Here is a 19,542-nt window from a genome sequence, read left to right as displayed (position 1 = left end):
ACTATTTAAAGGATGCATACAATTCACTAGGGAACAACAGAGGAAAAAAAGAATTCTGGTAAATAAAATAGCATAAGGAAAACATGATTTCCTTAAAGAAAATGAAGGCATATAAAAAACCTAGTACCATACATTTTTTTTTTTTTTTCGCATTCTAAAAACTTCAAAAAAAACAAGCAAATGCTATTAGAAGAGTGGGGATTGAACATTTTTAAAAGTTGCATGTTTTTTAAAATCCCTTTAATTTTTTTTCAAAGTGATGCCTATAGGCTGGAAGGCGTCTTTCCCTAACGTTTGCAGGGCTGGGGCAAGAGTACAGTGGAGCTCTACATATCATACAGGGAAATGTTCTACACTGAACTAGAAGACCAGGTAGAAACTTAGAATTATCTACTTGCTGGAAAAGTGCATGAAGAGCTGGCCCTGGTCCCTGAAGTGTTGACCACTCCCTTCTTCCCCACCCCAAATTCCATTGCCCTGTCCTGTGAGCAGCTGTGCACGAAAGTGGAAACTCCAACCCACACAACCAGCTTCTCTTTATGTAGCTACAAAAAGGCACTTAGTAGTGTGATTCATCTTTGGGAAAAAGGACAGGGGGAGGAGGCCCAAATAACCTTAGACAGTTTGGACAAAGAATTCCAAGGTCTTGTGTGCCCAGATCATGGTTTAGAAGTTGGAGTGTGTTTCCGGTTAGTTGTGTCTCTTAGGTCCCTCGGATTCCTCACCCTGTGGGAGGGGCATGGCTGGAAAAGGGCCAGAGTGGATGATCTCTAAAGCAGTACTACTCATAGAACAGTACTCCAGCTGACACCATGAACTACTTGTTACTGTTCCATGATGAGATAATTTGCTTCACCAGAATGTAAATGAACTACATCACTAAGCATGTTATTTATTTTTGCTAACATTTTTCTTTAGAACGGCTAGGTAAAGAAACCAATATTAATTTACATTCTGATACAAGCTTCTTATCCTGTCATGGATCCACTCATGAAGTGGTACTGCTCTAAAGTATGAGGCTAAAACTGGGGCCACTCTTAACCAAGTCTAGAGAGTTACAAGAGACCAGTACAAGCAAACAAGCTGATTTTTTGATGCACAACATATTCTAATGTAGGATTAACTATCTCCACTGTCCAAGACAGTTCTGTCAGAGGCGAAGTCACTAATGAACTCACATTATATTCTTCCCAGTAACAGCATCAATTTAATTGGATTTAAAATATAAAACGTGAATATTTTGGACACTAAATTTTTATTCCATAAAGTTAGTCCTAACTTTGTATTCTGTCTTCTTCCAAGATTAGTGCTACTAGTTATAATTAAATGCAATGATTATATGAAAAGGATTTTGGTAATCTAATGTAAAACCATAGATGTGAAGAAATGAAAGTTTTCAACTCAATCTAATTACTTATAGCCAAATAACAAAAGCGATGAATTATAAGACTACTGTAGACTACATGAACTCTGTAACTAGAAGTTTTTATTTCAGTACTATAGAAAAGATCAGATTGGAGGTATAATAGTTGGTCCAATATCTTCTAATTTAAAGAGATCAGAACTATTAGCATTCAAATTTATAGAGTTGATTAATTAGGAGTTATCTCCCAATAACTAGAGTTCTTCCCTTAGGAATCACTCTAAGGGAAGACATTTAATATACTTGTTTCTTTGTTTTAAAGATGTAAGTAAATATTTCACAGAGAGGCTGGCTATCAAAGAAATTTAACCTCAAAAATAGTTCCCTTGATAATTAATCAAAAAATTTATTTAATCTCGAAAATTGCAAGTTCCATCAGAAAATGGATTTAATTTACACACATTTATTTTACACACTTTTAGAATACAGTGTTTTACAATAACAATACTATTGAAATGTTAGATTTAATAGATTATTATTTTAAAAAAGAGAATTCCATCAGCAGAGTGAATGTAAGGAGATAATTTTGAAAGAAGTAATTTGAGCTCAACAGCTGTAGAGTACAATTCATTCTAACATGGGCTCAAGTGTACAGATCCAGGAAAGGACAATTAGGACCTCTTTAAATCTAATTTCTAGCTCCTGGCCCTAAAACTCATTTTGCTCCAGGGATGATCCAGATGTTCATGTTCATTTTAGCTCAAGACTGAATGAAATCTAAGAATAGAATTCAAGAATGCCCCAACTACAAGAGGTCATGAAGACTGGCTTGTTGATCACTTTCTTTTCGTAGATATGGAAACTGAGTTCTGGCAAGAGTAGGTGACTTTTTCAAGACTCACAGAAAAATGAGGTCATGATTTTCTTTCCTAAATCAGGATTCACCCTCTACCACTGCTACCCCTAAAACTAATTTTATTAATTACCTTCCTTTAGCCACCCAAGCTTACTAAGAATAATAACTTGTGATTGAGTAAGAAGCTCATTCTGTCTAGGATGGACCATCTAGTCTTGGATACATAGCTACATCATTTATTCATTCATTCAGCCAAATACATGCTGAATAACTTCTACATTCAAAGCAGAGCTGGGCATGATGAATCACAGAGAGAGGATTAAAGCATGTTCAGTACCCCTACTATCATCAAAAGTAGTAGTGACTGCTACTTGATAATAAGCTTTTGATAACAGTAAGGGTACTGAACATGCTTTAATCCTCTCTCGGCTATTGGCAACAGCACGAATGGGCCTAGAGGGTGTTATGCTTAATGAAATCAGTCAGACAAAGTAAGACAAATACTCTATGTTATCACTTATACTTGAAATCTAAAAAATAAAACAAACAAATATATATAACAAAACAGAAACAGACTCATAGAGAACAGCTGTGGTTACCAGTAGGGAGAAGGAAGGGGAGAGGGGCAAGATATGGGTACGGGATTAAGAGATATAAACTACTATGTATAAAATAAATAAGCCACAAGGATATATTACACAGTACAGGGAAATATAGCCCTTATTTTATAATAACTTTAAAGGTAGTATAATCTATAAAAATCTTGAATCCCTATGTGGTATAACTGAAACTAATATTCAATATAATATTATAAATTAATTATACTTCAATTTAAAGAAAGAGAAACAGATACAAATATCCAATGTGATTTTTATCCTAATACAAAAAATGCTATCTTCTTTGAAGGATCAGTTCATAGGTTATTAGAGGAAGTAAAGAGCATATCCAACGGCAGGGTGGTGAGGATAAAGCTTCAAAGTGGAATTGGTGACTGGGACTCAAAGGGTTTCCCTGGGAAAGAGTAGAGATGGAGGCGAGTTGCCAAGGAAAGCTGGCAGCTGAAGGATGGAGCAGAACTGAGTCTAGGATGAAGATATCAAGCCCGGCTGAGAAGCAAAGTTGATAGAAACCTAACCAAGAGAAGGAAAAGGAAAGGGATCGGCTCACCACAGCTACGACCCAGGAGTGTCAGAGCTGAAATAATGTCAGAGTGAAAGAGCTTCTTGGCCCAAACCATATTTATTTGGGAATGACTGGCAGACTCATTATTCTATTCTGGGTATATATGTTTAGAGTGGGCAGGCAGCGTTCAGTGATTGCTGTAAAGACCTCTACTTCTATTTTCTATCTGACAGGGTCACACTGTACAGTGCTTATAAAATCCAACTGATAGAAATACAAACGATCATGAGAGATTACTACAAGCAACTCTATGCCAATAAAATGGACAACCTGGAAGAAATGGACAGATTCTTAGAAATGCACAAACTGCCGAGACTGAACCAGGAAGAAATAGAAAATATGAACAGACCAATCACAAGCACTGAAATTGAAACTGTGATTAAAAACCTTCCAACAAACAAAAGCCCAGGACCAGATGGCTTCACAGGCGAATTCTATCAAACATTTAGAGAAGAGCTAACACCTATCCTTCTCAAACTCTTCCAAAATATTGCAGAGGGAGGAACACTCCCCAACTCATTCTACGAGGCCACCATCACCCTGATACCAAAACCAGACAAAGATGTCACAAAGAAAGAAAACTACAGGCCAATATCACTGATGAACATAGATGCAAAAATCCTCAACAAAATACTAGCAAACAGAATCCAACAGCACAGTAAAAGGATCATACACCATGATCAAGTGGGGTTTATCCCAGGAATGCAAGGATTCTTCAATATACGCAAATCAATCAATGTGATAAGCCATATTAACAAATTGAAGGAGAAAAACCATATGATCATCTCAATAGATGCAGAGAAAGCTTTCGACAAAATTCAACACCCATTTATGATAAAAGCCCTGCAGAAAGTAGGAATAGAGGGAACTTTCCTCAACATAATAAAGGCCATATATGACAAACCCACAGCCAACATTGTCCTCAATGGTGAAAAACTGAAACCATTTCCACTAAGATCAGGAACAAGACAAAGTTGCCCACTCTCACCACTATTATTCAACATAGTTTTGGAAGTGTTAGCCACAGCAATCAGAGAAGACAAAGAAATAAAAGGAATCCAAATCGGAAAAGAAGAAGTAAAGCTGTCACTATTTGCAGATGACATGATACTATACATAGAGAATCCTAAAGATGCTACCAGAAAACTCCTAGAGCTAATCAATGAATTTGGTGAAGTAGCAGGATACAAAATTAATGTACAGAAATCTCTTGCATTCCTATACACTAATGACGAAAAATCTGAAAGTGAAATTAAGAAAACACTCCCGTTTACCATTGCAACAAAAAGAATAAAATATCTAGGAATAAACCTACCTAAGGAGACAAAAGACCTGTATGCAGAAAATTATAAGACACTGATGAAAGAAATTAAAGATGATACAAATAGATGGAGAGATATACCATGTTCCTGGATTGGAAGAATCAACATTGTGAAAATGACTCTACTACCCAAAGCAATCTACAGATTCAATGCAATCCTTATCAAACTACCACTGGCATTTTTCACAGAACTAGAACAAAAAATTTCACAATTTGTATGGAAACACCAAAGACCCCGAATAGCCAAAGCAATCTTGAGAACGAAAAATGGAGCTGGGAGAATCAGGCTCCCTGACTTCAGACTATATTACAAAGCTTCAGTAATCAAGACAGTTTGGTACTGGCACAAAAACAGAAATATAGAGCAATGGAACAGGATAGAAAGCCCAGAGATAAACCCACACACATATGGTCACCTTATCTTTGATAAAGGAGGCAAGCATATACAGTGGAGAAAAGACAGCCTCTTCAATAAGTGGTGCTGTGAAAATTGGACAGGTACATGTAAAAGTATGAAATTAGAACACTCCCTGACACCATGCACAAAAATAAACTCAAAATGGATTAAAGACCTAAGTGTAAGGGCAGACACTATCAAACTCTTAGAGGAAAACATAGGCAGAACACTCTATGACATACATCACAGCAAGGTTCTTTTTGACCCAGCTCCCAGAGAAATGGAAATAAGAACACAAATAAACAAATGGGACCTAATGAAACTTAAAAGCTTTTGCACAGCAAAGGAAACCATAAACAAGACCAAAAGACAACCATCAGAATGGGAGAAAATATTTGCAAATGAAGCAACTGACAAAGGATTAATCTCCAAGATTTACAAGCAGCTCATGCAGCTCAATAACAAAAAAACGAACAACCCAATCCAAAAATGGGCAGAAGACCTAAATAGACATTTCTCCAAAGAAGATATACAGATGGCCTACAGACACATGAAAGAATGCTCAACGTCATTAATCATTAGAGAAATGCAAATCAAAACTACAATGAGATATCATCTCACACCAGTCAGAATGGCCATCATCAAAAAATCTAGAAACAATAAATGCTGGAGAGGGTGTGGAGGAAAGGGAACACTCTTACACTGTTGGTGGGGATGTGAATTGATACAGCCACTATGGAGAACAGTATGGAGGTTCCTGAAGAAACTACAAATAGAACTACCATACGACCCAGCAATCCCACTACTGGGCATATACCCTGAGAAAACCATAGGTCAAAAAGAGTCATGTACCAAAATGTTCATTGCAGCTCTATTTACAATAGCCAGGACATGGAAGCAACCTAAATGTCCATCGACAGATGAATGGATAAAGAAGATGTGGCACATATATACAATGGAATATTACTCAGCCATAAAAAGAAATGAAATGGAGGTATTTGTAATGAGGTGGATGGAGTTAGAGTCTGTCATATAGAGTGAAGTAAGTCAGAAAGAGAAAAACAAATACAGTATGCTAACACATATATACGGAATCTAAGGAAAAAAAAAAAAAAAAAAAGGCCATGAAGAACCTAGTGGCAAGACGGGAATAAAGACACAGACCTACTAGAGAATGGACTTGAGGATATGGGGAGGGGGTGGGGTGAGATGTGACAGGGTAAGAGAGTGTCATGGACATATATACACTACCAAATGTAAAATAGATAACTAGTGGGAAGGAGCCGCTTAGCACAGGGAAATCAGCTCGGTGCTTTGTGACCACCTAGAGGGGTGGGATGGGGAGGGTGGGAGGGAGGGAGTTGCAAGAGGGAAGAGAAATGGGAACATATTGTATATGTATAACTGATTCACTTTGTTATAAAGCAGAAGCTAACACACCATTGTAAGGCAATTATACTTCAATAAAGATGTTTAAAAAAAAAAAAAATCCAACTGATAATGAATATAGACAGGTCCCACTGGAGTTCTATTCTATTGAGATTTTTTTATGAGGTTTTCAAAGGATTTCATTGTAATATCTCGAAGATGGAACTCTAGGGATGGCAATAATGTATTATATGATTTTATCTATTCATCTTAATCATAGAGAATTTTTGTATAGAAAAAAGTAACAATCACCCATAATTCAATAAAAAGGAGCCAAAGTGACTACTGCTAAAATTTTGGTTTCATGTGTGAATGTGTGTGCATGTAGCTATATATTATATATATATATATATATATATATATATATATATATATATATATATATATATATAAAATATACATATATATATATAGGAGGTGATTAAATGATCCCTTTAGAAAATGATACTATTATATTGTATGCCTTGGAAACTCAAGAAGCTAAACTCCACTAGCAGTCAAAGAAATACACTTAAAAGAATAAGAAACTATATTTCATTTAATAAATTAAAAGTCTAACAATTAATGACAATGTCCAGTGTTGGCAAAGGTTTAAGGATATGGGCAAACATTGGTAGAAGTGTAATCATTGTAACATCTGGTAGTGCAATCAGTCTGTATCCATCAAAAGCTTTTGAGATAGCTTTTACTCTGACCTAGGGATGAATAAAAAGGAAGTGACATGAACATATATAAAGGTTTGTGAATAAGCATATTCAGTAAAGTAATATTTCAAATGCTAAATGATTATTTTCAATATTAATTAAGTAAATGATGATTAATTAATTTTCAATACTAATTAAGTAAATGATGATGTGGCTCCACGATGTAAGATACAGCTATGGACCATCATGAAGCGCGGTATGATGTAGTTATGGTGTAAAATGTTAATGAAGCGTGTTGAACTTTAAGGGCTCTAAAACTGCTGTGTTTGTGTTACATCAAATCTTTTAGGACATACATATGTATTATTTGGTTGTGTAACAATTTTATTAAAATGATAAGAATTAAGATGTTATCTCAGAGATAAAGATGAAACTTTCAGTAATGTGGATAAACTACAGTTTAATGTGAAACTACTCTTTAAGGCCAAGAAGAGAAACCATGTGTGCAATACTCTAGTCCTGCATTTTTGTCTACTATTTCTTTGTGTGTGTGTATTTATACTAGTTTCTATATTGGTGGATGAGTTTTTTAAGAGTACTTTTATTTTGGAGGCAGAATCATAGCTGAACTCAGCTGCCCTTTTGCCAACTGCAAAGCAAATAGCAGACAAAAAGGTTTGCTGTATGGGGTTTCCATCTCTGTTCACAGAAATTGTACTTCTATTGAAAAGTATATTCTATTTTCCCAAACTGAGAATCTGGGTTGGACTTTCCACTTGCATTGATCAATAGAATACAACGGAATTGACCCTTTGGGACTTCTGAGCCCAGGCCTTAATAGTAGTTGTTGGATCTTCTGCTTTTGCTCAGGGAGAACCCAGACACAATATAAGATGTCCAGGTTATACATGTGAATTGAGAGAGAGGCCACGTGAAGAAGAACTGAGGGCTCAGACATGTGTGGGAGCCCGGCTGATACCACAAGAAAAGAGAAGCCCAGTCCTCCCAACCATCCCAGCTGAGTGAGGCAATCTGGAACATTCTAGCTGACCTGATGTTCTAGCGGAATGTAACTGAAGAGGGACCTGTCACTACGCAGAAGAGATAAGCTATCCTTAATGAGGATGTTCGAATATCTGACTGGCAGAGAAAAATGATTGTCATTTTAAGTCACTAAGCTTTAAGTTGTTAATTATGCAGCATAGTTAACTGAACAGTTAACTATGGGTAGTTAAATAAATTAGTGTGCTGTAAGAAACACAAGTAGTATCTAGCAAACTAACTCTAAACTAGGTAACTAGCATCCAGAAACATAATTCAGTAGCTAGAATTTGTCATTGAAGAGCTCTCTCAAAGACAGATTCTCTTGACATGGAAATGAATCAACATTTTCTATATGTGTTATTTCTATATATGCTATTTCTTATAAGAGGATTTTACCTGTAAACAAATGTCTTATATGCTATTTCTTGTAACATTTTGCTTATATGGTTTTGTCATGTTTATTAATAACATAAAACATGTCCTATGGTTATGTTATATTCTCTGCACGGGATATAAGGTAAGTCATTTAACAAACTAAGGTGACATTTGACTCTAATTGCAATTTATGGCAGGCTGAACATACAGGGTTCATGAGAAAGAGGTTTGGATTGGAGAAAGAATCCTGCTTCTCCCAGTGATTTGAGGGTGTAAGCAAGTACTTGGGCAAGATACTTACTCTTTCCCAGTCTTGGATTCTTCATCTCTAAACAGAGGGGAGAAACTTGTTGGCATCTAAATTCCTATATAATCAAACATTAAGAGTCTGGACTTAAAGTACTAAGGCACACATTTTAGTTTGAACATGTATTTTACTTTCTTCTCTTAAACATGTTTCATAATGTAATGAAGGATTACAAATATAGTCCTTAGATTTCTAAAAAATTAATTTGTATGAATTTATGGGGTAACAATGAGAGAGAAGACTGTCATGACTGAGATTTGGTGATTAATATTAATTCATTTTATCTAGAAATTATTTCTAAAAGCCAGAATTATATGAGTAAACCCACTTTATAGGGCATCAAGACTCTGCTTTATTTTGTAGGAGTATTTCGTGCAACCCAGACAAAATATTTTTTTAAATTACCATAAGCACTTTTAAAAGGTGAAAATTAAGCTGGGCACATGCAGGAAAGAATGGTTAGGATGGCAAAATACTTGAAATTATTAGGTGAAAGAATTGGAATATTTAATCCGGAAAAGAGATTGGGGAAGTGTAGATTATTCTTTGTAGCTCTTAGAGGAAGAACAAGAATGGATAGGTGGAATTAAAGGGAGACAAACTTGACTCTTTTATGTGGAAGAACTTCTTAACAATTCCCTCATAAAGAAGTCGATCAAGCAGAGATTATACAATCATTTGAGAGTCTTCCAGGTAACTTCAAGAACTGGTTTCTGGTTATTCTAAGACTCTAGGAGACTAGTGTGTATGCATAAAGATACTTCTGATTTTAAAAAGAAGTTTAGGTAGAAATTTCTCCTCCTGGGCCTGGAGCAGTGAAAGGACAAAGGCTCAGGCTGCACTGTGGCGATGGTTTATAAGGCAAATCTCTTCAGAGACGGTAGCACCCACTCCCAGGAAAAGAGTCCCATTACAGGTCTGAAGCATTCACAAGGTTAGCCAACCTTCAAAGACAAGAACACATTTCTCTAAATGCTCCTGCACCAAAATGACATCAATGTGTTCTTTAACTCTTGTATTTTAAAACCCATGATTTTCTTGCGGTGGGTGCCTCCAAGCCATTGGAGACCTTGAGGGTGAGGACTTGCCAAAGCCAATTGTGGCCCGGGCACGTGTGCCAGCTGGATGGCCATGCTTAACTTTGGGTTTCTTATTTTCCTTCTTCTTGCAGCTTTGAGTAACGAACACTTTCTTGGTTTTCTTGAGTCACAGATACAGGACTCTGAAATGAAGTCATCTTTAGAACTCGGCTGTCATAGGGTACCTCTGAGGGAAACTAAATTTGTTTTCCTTTCTAAGCTATTTGACCAAAATTATTTTCCATCTCAGAGCCTCTGTTAAGGAATTCAGAGCTCCCTTTCTGATCCTTCAAAGTTCTAAAAAAGAATAAAAGCTTTTCTTTGCCTACTTCATAGCTTGGATGTATGTCCTTATTAATGTTATAAATGCGTGCCATGGCCATGTACTTTCAGATTCCTGGATAAACTGCTGATGCACTGAAACACAAGCTATAATTATACATAAGAAATGACCAGTATCAAAGTGTTATTAACATTCTGGCTTTTCAGACTGGAATTTTAGTCCTTTTAATTTTCCTGTATTCCCTGTCAAACAATAGTAGAGACAAGAGCTGAAGAATTTAGCTTTGTAAAATTTTCCCCACTTGACCTAGAATCATAGAATCTAAGGTAAGAAGGATAACCCTTTGAAATCATTTATTACAAATCCTCCAATTAATAGTTGAGAAGATATTTGCCTTGAGGTGTTGAATGATTGAGCATAGAAGGCAAGTATCATTATTCCTTTCCCGGGACTCTTCCAACCACACCCTACTTATTCATAAGACGTGTACTCAGCTTCCACAGAACTCCTAAGGCTGTGACTAAGTGCTTGGCTACTATAATGAGAAAGTCTCCTCTTACAGCAGAAAGAGCCCAGAAATCAGACTTCCTGGTTGAACTAGATACCAAATATAGTGTTATATATAAAATATCCAAATTTAAGCTTCTTTCTCTCCCAAAATTTCAAATGGGAAAAATATCAAAAAATAAAATTATGGTGTATCCATAGCATGTAAGACAGGAAGACTTGTTTATAACACCTTTAAATAAAGGAAAACATACAAGAAAATCTTGTTATATATATCATGAGTAAGGGTAGCCTGACAGCTGTGAATGTAAGACAGACATGAGGTTCATTTCTATGTGTGGATTTAAGAAATCAGTTTTACATTTAAAGACATTTACATAATTAGCAGCTTCATTTTTTGTTTTCTGAATATTCTGCATAATATAAATTGCTTTCTAATAGTCAAGTTTTTATTTAATAATATTTTGGTAGTTTTCTTTCTACTGATTGACATACAAATCATTGTTTTGATACACTTTTATGGCAAAGTTGAAACACATAGGGATTTTCAGTTGTTTACCTTAGGCCACCAATATGTGCATTTAAGGAAATATGTATTTCTTGTCTTTGGAGGACCAGTTCAATTCACCACACATTTATTTAGTGCTACTTTATAATGGGCTATCTATGTTTAAGGGCTTAGACCTTCATAATTAAGATTATGAAAAGAAAAAGGTGTAGGGACTTCCCTGGTGGTGCAGTGGTTAAGAATCCTCCTGCCAGTGCAGGGGACACGGGTTCGAGCTCTGGTCCGGGAGGACCTCACATGCCATGGAGCAACTAAGCCCGTGCGCCACAACTACTGAGCCTGAACTCTGGAGCCCACGCACCACAACTACTGAGCCCGCGCACCGCAACTACTGAAGCCCGTGCGCCTAGAGCCCATGCTCCGCAACAAGAGAAGCCACCGCAATGAGAAGCCCGTGCACTGCAACGAAGAGTAGCCCCGGCTCACCACAACTAGAGAAAGCCCGCGCGTAGCAATGAAGACCCAATGCAGACAAAAAAATAAATAAATTTATAAAATAAAATAAACTTATTTAAAAAAAAAGAAAAAGGATGTAGTAATGTATATGCAGAACAATGTGATCATGTGCACACAGACTGAAAACTGCAGGAGTCAGGGATTTGTGAGTGGTATCTTGTGCCGAAAGTCTGGAGAGTGTCACAGGGAGGCCATATGATGATGAAAAATCTAGAAAAGTGAGTGAAGGGCTTGGATTTTATCCTGCCCTATGAAGTCTCCTTCCCATCTTCCATCATTTTTCAAAAATTGAGATTACAATATTAATACACTAAAAGAGCGTTAGGAAAAATAAACTTCTGAGGTAGACAGCCTGGGTTCAAAGCTCAGCTCCTGTACTTTGTATGTAAGTTTGGACAAATGCTTTATCTTTCCATGTCTCAGGTTAGATATTTGTCAAATAGGGATCATAATATTATAGACTTCATTCAGTTTTTATGGGGCATAAATGAATGAATGAGTGTAAAGTATTCATATTGAGTAAGTGCTCAATACATCTTGGGTATTATTATTAACATCGCATCTACTAGTATTTGGTATAACAAAAACCCATAACTTATATTTTATTTCAGTGAATCTTTGTGTTATCTCTGGAAACATATTCCTTAAGGCGAAATATTTGATTTCAATACTATCCTCTTTTGAGACATATATTATTTTAAATGAATTTGGAGCTATAGAGATAAGGTTGCATTCTGAAAAAGAGGATAGGAACCAACCTGATTAGGTCAGAATCTTGGCTCTACTAAATTCTAAGCATTTGACAATAGAAAATAATTTAAATTTAAATAGTTTAAATTCTCAGGGAATTGTTTCCTGAGCTGTAAAGTGGGGATAATATTTCTTTTCCACAGTTATAGTTTTATAGAGGACTATCATTGAATGGGACTAGAAAGGTAAGTAGAAAGCAGACCAGACAAGGTCTTGCAGATGGTGTTAAGGAATTTGGTCTTTGTCTTACAGGCAATGGGAAGCTATATGAAGATTTTTAGTAGGAAAGAGAAATGATCCAATGTTAGTTTTTAAAAGATCAAGCTGACAGCAATGTGGGAAATATATTGGAGGGAAATAAGAGTAGGTGGAAGAAGCCCTATCAGAGTCTATTACAGGTGAAAAATAACAATAGCCTAGTTTAAGGTGTGGGTACTAGAAATGGAGAGAGATGTATGGAATGAGACCTATCTTGGAGATAGCGTTAACTGGTGAAGCTAGTTTGGGAGGAGAGGGAATGGGAGGAGTCAAAGACGACAAGCAGGTTTTGCCTTGAACATATGGGTAGAAGGGGGTGCCATTGACTAGGCAGCACTGAGCAGCACTGAATGAAGAGCAAACACTATTGGAGAAAGAGGAAGATCACGAGTTAGTTTTAAACATCTGTTGAGTTTAAGGTGTCCGTGAAGCACCTAAATATAGATGTGAAGTAGACAGTTGAATAAATGACCTGGATCTTAAAGGAGAGGTGTGGGTTAATGGTATAGATTTGGTATCCATTAGAATATAGGTGCTCATTGAAATCCAAGGAGTGGAATAGAAGCCATAGTCCTAGATGGAGAATGAAGAATAGAGGACAAGAAGACCTAGGACAGATCCCTGAGAAAATTCTTACAGCTTAGTATGGGAAGATGAGCCTTCAAGCAAGACTAAGATTAAATAGCCAGAAAAAAGGAAAATTAAAATTCTCTAAGGTTTAGAAGCTAAAGGAACAGAATATTTTTTTATTTTTAATTTTTTTAAAAAATTTATTTATTTATCTATTCATGGCTGTGTTGGGTCTTCGTTTCTGTGCGAGGGCTTTCTCTAGTTGCGGCAAGCGGGAGCCACTCCTTATCGCGGTGCGCGGGCCTCTCACTATCGCGGCCTCTCTTGTTGCGGAGCAGAGGCTCCAGACGCGCAGGCTCAGTAATTGTGGCTCACGGGCCTAGTTGCTCCGCGGCATGTGGGATCTTCCCAGACCAGGGCTCGAATCCGTGTCCCCTGCATTGGCAGGTGGATTCTCAACCACTGCGCCACCAGGGAAGCCCCCGGAACAGAGTATTTTAAAGAGGAGGAAGCGAATGACTGTTTTGGAGATAACTAAGTGATCTAATAAGCGAAGGAACAAAAAAGTTTCTCCTGGATTTGGTGAAGTAGATGACATTGATAATAATGATGAAAGCAGTTTTGGTGGACTGTAAGGGGAAAATCAGATTGCAGAGGGATGAGTAATTGTCTTGCAGGGTTAAGATCAATGACTGTGAATTTATAAGGAAAATTTTTTTTTTAGTACCTTGGGTACAGGCACAGAAAAATCAAAAAGTCATTAATTTGGAGAATGTGGTTTGTTGAAATTGTGGAATGAAAAGAGAAAGGGGGCAGTGATTTTAGGGAAGAGAGTAGTTGCAATAATGACCACAGACTCTGACCTGGATAGGAGAAGAGTAAAGAGCTGACAGATGGGGGAAAGCAGAGGATTTAATAAATCAGTGATTCCACTGAGGTTGAAGTTCAGCTGTACTGAGGGTAAATGATCCAATAAGATGGAATTTATAGAAGATTGTGGTCAGAATCTGAGATATTTTAATGATTGTTCTGAAAGGTAGAATAGCTTACATGCTGAGAAAAGAAGGTGTGCACGTTGGGAACTAGCTGTTTCTTTGTTATCGAAAGTGGGCCTGAGGCCTTGATATCAAGTACTCAATTATGCCTCCAAAGGTAGGGTACAATTATGATTGGTTGAGAGCTAATGTCCCAGAGGAGACTCTAAGTAGAGAGCAATGGGGCCCTAAACTATACATAGAAAATTTGGATGACTGTGTCTGGAGCTTAAAAGAGAGGTCTGAGTTAACAGTACAGTTCTGATGTTTGTATAGGTAGTCAAAAGATCAAAAGGAATCATTTCAGGGTAATAAAACCTATTTTTTTTAGATTTCAATATATGTTGCATTTTAGGACACAGAATGTAATATTTTTTTCTACTATAAACAAAATACATATTCAATATATTATAAATAAGCCAAAAGAGGAAAATGAAAATAACCTATAATCCCACCATAAAATACATACTTGACAACAGGTCTCTCTCTTGGAGGTATATGCATATCTATTTAATTTTAATAGAGACAGGCTTGTATTGCACATATTATTGTGCAATATTTTTTCACTAAGGTATATATCATTAATACTTTTCAGGTCACTACATATCTATCTACCTCATAATTTTTAATACTTCACAAAGCAATACCTATTTGTCCAGCCCCAGATACAATAAAATATTCAAAGGACGTATTCTAGTTTTTATTTCCAAGTTGAAAAAGAGAAGCTTTCAAAGCACTAACTAGATGTGTGATTTGTCTCTTCTCTCAAAGCCATAGTGTTGAAAGGATTGGATTAGTGGATCTGTAAAATTTCTTATAGCTCTATAATTTCTGTTCTGTTCTATTTTATTCTCTTCTATTTTAAAACACTAACTGTAAATTTAAAACACTAATTTTAAAACACTAACTGTAAACACTAACTGAATTTATCCTAGTAAATTCAGTATGTGGTCAATGCATTCATCTGATTATACTTAGAAGAAAACTGGGACAGAGAACGTTAAGTGGCTAACACCGATTTCTTGGGAGAATAAGAGCCAGGGTTAGGAATAGAGCCCCAGATGCCTCGCTCCAGTATGCTGTGTTCTCAGCTACTCAGCAGAATCAGGAGGGTAACCCCACCCTGCCACTCTGAAACACTGACTTACCCAATTTGAACCTCCGAGGTTTTTGAGGTTTCGGCATCACTAACCTTTATGGGCAAAAAGCCTGCTTTCCAATCCCAGTGTGGCTTCGTTCTGGACATCCCGCCTTTTCTACGCCAGGATTCCAGCTCAGCATTGGCAATAAACCTCTGTACTCTGGATCCTGGAGTCGTATCTTGCCTTGTTGTCAGATCCCATTTTAATCTTTAGTGACTATTCTGTTGGGTCACTCCACTGAAGCTGATTCCCATATTATATTCATTTTGACTTTTCTTTTGCAGACAGTTTTTGTCACGGTGTAATTTGTTTGGGGGCAGATTGGAGTCTGTGATTATAGACTAGCATTACATTAGTCAGTGCAAGCCTTGGCATTTACAGCTGCTTCTCTTTTGTGGTACCTTTTAAAAGTTAAGTTTCATTAAACTTTTATGAATATATAATATTTATGTGTGGTCAACAATAAAGGGAAAATGCTCTATGGAATTCATGAGCAAAATCTGAACTCAAATTAGGGAAGACTGTCAATTTTCCTGATTAACATTTAAACCAATATTAAGATTGAAAGGATATCAGGAGTCTTCAATGAATGAATCTAATTGGGAAGATTTTTTTATACACGGTTCCACTTGATGCTAAACTATCCTTATTCCATGAAGTACATCAAGGTAGCTATTCCATAATTTTCCTGGGTTATGGAGGAAATATAAGTTCATTTGAAAAATCATCATATCTTTACGACATGTTCTGTTATTTGTACACAGGTAATATATGCTCATAAATAAGCTGGCAATTTTGTACAGAGTTGCCAAAAAATTGTTAAAGCCTTGCTTAAAATTTGGGTGAACAAAAATACCCTCAATAAGCAATTGCTCTTAGAATGTTTGATGATGGATATTCAAGAAGCCTTTAAAGTATGGTAAACATCTCCCCTTTTAAAAATATGAAGACAGAGGGGGCGCGGAAGGGAGCAGCCGGGCGGTGGAAGCGCGAGCGGGAGGCCGGCCGCGGTCCCGACTTTGCCGCCGCCGCCCGGGCTCGCCCGGGGATATCTCAAGGCCCCCAAGCACCACGCGGCGGCCGCCGTCCCGGCCTCTGAGGGCCGCCACGTCCCGGCAGCGCGCGCGGGCTGGGGGCTGCTCGGTGCGGGATGGGGGCGCCCGGGGAGGGGCTGCCCAGGCCCCGCGTTTCCCCCTTCACCGCGGCCGGCGCCGGGCCAGGAGGCGGCGCGGCGCCGGGCTCTGAAGCGCGGAGGGAGTTATGTACACGTGGACCAACCATCTCACAGGTTGGCAGGCTCGCTGGTTTGTTTTAGGTAATGGAATCCTGTCCTACTATGATTCACAAGACGATGTTTGCAAAGGGAGCAAAGGAAGTATAAAGATGGCAGTTTGTGAAATTAAAGTCCATTCGGCAGACAACACAAGAAAGGAATTAATCATTCCAGGAGAGCAGCATTTCTACATGAAGGCAGTGAATGCAGCTGAAAGACAAAGGTGGCTGGGTGCTCTGGGGAGCTCCAAAGCCTGTTTGTCTGATACTAGGACTAAAAAAGAAAAAAGAAATAAGTGGAACCAGTGAATCTCTGAAAACCAAAATGTCTGAGCTTCGCCTCTACTGTGACCTCCTAATGAAGCAAGTTCATACGATCCAAGAGTTTGTTCACCATGATGAGAATCATTCATCTCCCAGCACAGAGAACATGAATGAAGCCTCTTCTCTACTTAGGGGGACGTGTAATACATTCATCACAACGCTTGAGCAATGTGTGAAGATAGCGAATGCCAAGTTTAAACCCGAGATGTTTCAGCTGTGCCATCCGGATCCCTTAGTTTCTCCCGTGTCACCTTCTCTTGTTCAAATGATGAAGCGTTCTTTCAGCCACCCTGGTTCTTGCAGTTCAGAGAGGAGTAGCCACTCTATAAAAGAAACAGTGTCTACACTTCACCGACTCTCCCAGCGGCGCCGAAGAACCTACTCAGATACAGACTCCTGTAATGATGTTCCTCTCGAAGACCCAGATAGACCTGTTCACTGTTCAAGAAATACACTTAATGGGGATTTGGCATCAGCAATCATTCCTGAAGAAAGCAGACTTATGGCCAAAAAAAAATCTGCATCGGAAGATCCTCTTCCATCCTTCTCTTCCTGAGGAAACGGAAGTGTCCAACTTCCTCTGAGTATTGCTCTGCAAAAGCTGCTGTAATTAAACTATGTTATAGGGAGTAATTTTTCCCTTAGGATTTCTCTGCACTTTATAGAATATTGTAAAACAAACAAACAAAAAACAACCCACATACCTTTGAAGTGTATTTTATCTTTACATAGTTTATTTGCAAGAGTATTTTCCTAATAACTTCACAGTATGAATGTGCATGTTTTTGGTTTTTGAACAAATGATGGTGTAACATTTTGACATCTGTAAGGACAAATGTAGATATTTTTCTAAAAAACTGTGAGGGACTGACATCTTAGTCAGTGTGTATTGTAGCTTATAAACATGAAATCTTACAAACCTAAGGTTTCAGTTTGACAGAAGTGTGATATATGTAACTTGTGCCATGGACCAAATGGTCACTTTACCCCAGCTGAAAGTGAGTTACAGTCTCAGCTTGATGGTGTTTGTCTTATATTCCTTTAAGCAAAAAGGAAACATTTAATATTCGAAATATTTTTACCCCGAATACCATGACATTGAGGATTTTTTAAAAACCAGATTGTGCTGTCCTTTGTATATGAAGTTGACACTACTGATTTGTCAATACCAAATATTGGGTTAAAGTATTTAATTTTTACTTATTTATTTTTCTGTTGCATCAAAAAAAATGATTGCATCCTAACTTTTATGACCTAGCAAATTTAAGATGTGTATATCTTGTTATTTACATTGTTCTAGAAAAGAGGTTAATATTGTAATGACCTTGCTCACTTCCACCAGAGAAATAAATGACTTGCAATGGAAGAGGATTTTAGTGCTTTTTTCCTAAGATAGACATAAGCTGCTGTTGTAAGGTATTAAAGTTTGCAGCTCTTTAGAATATCTAGACATTGTTTATTTATAAATATTTATAAAAAAAGGAATCTGTCAAGGTGACTGCTCTACATAACTTGAGAACGGCATTATTTTATTTATTTATTTATTTATGGCTGTGTTGAGTCTTCGTTTCTGTGCGAGGGCTTTCTCCAGTTGCGGCAAGTGGGGACCACTCTTCATCGCGCTGCGCGGGCCTCTCACCATCGCGGCCTCTCTTGTTGCGGAGCACAGGCTCCAGACGCGCAGGCTCAGTAATTGTGGCTCACGGGCCTCGTCGCTCCGCGGCATGTGGGATCTTCCCAGACCAGGGCTCGAACCCATGTCCCCTACATTGGCAGGCAGATTCTCAACCACTGCGCCACCAGGGAAGCCGTAGAACGACGTTATTTAATTAAAGAACAAATAGCATTTTTTGGTAGTGCCTGTCCATACCTATTGTCAGTGTTTGCCTTGTAAACTGTTTTTTCAGTTCACTTTGGAGTGATGGTTTTGTCCAAGGTTTTGGATGAGGAGTACTTTAACACAAACTGGTTTGGTGTTTTTAAGTTAATCATATGTTTAATAAATACGTGGTTTTTGCATTCAAAAAAAAATATGAAGACAGAAATGTAATAAACCACTATTTTTTTTTCCAGGGAAATTTCTTACTAAAATTTTTTCTTAAAAGATAAAAAGGTTATTCAAATGCTCCAGTTTCTAAGCTGACCTCCAATCTAATGTTCGAATCTAGACTTTTTGGTCATTTCTATTTGGAATTCACTAGTCACTTCACACTAAGTATATATGAATCAAAATTTGATTTCCTCTCATCATAAACCTGTTACTTCTCGGTTTCCAGTCATGGTCAATGGCGTGTCCCTTATTTCATGTAAGTGTAAAATTTTATATTATTTTGACTTTTTCTTTTAACAATCGTATCTAATAAAAATTTGGTGATGCCTCCA

General features: G+C 37.5%; 1 pseudogene; it reads left to right on the top strand.

Moving 5' to 3' along the window:
• Positions 1–16,886: 16,886 nt before the first annotated feature.
• LOC137765683 (pleckstrin homology domain-containing family A member 3 pseudogene) lies at positions 16,887–17,716 on the top strand (annotated as a pseudogene).
• The last annotated feature ends 1,826 nt before the right edge of the window (positions 17,717–19,542 follow it).

This window comes from Eschrichtius robustus, chromosome 6, assembly GCF_028021215.1.
Source record: "Eschrichtius robustus isolate mEscRob2 chromosome 6, mEscRob2.pri, whole genome shotgun sequence".
Classification (NCBI taxonomy): Eukaryota; Metazoa; Chordata; class Mammalia; order Artiodactyla; family Eschrichtiidae; genus Eschrichtius; species Eschrichtius robustus.
Note: the sequence above shows the minus strand (reverse complement) of the source record. Positions and strands in the feature narration are given on the sequence as shown.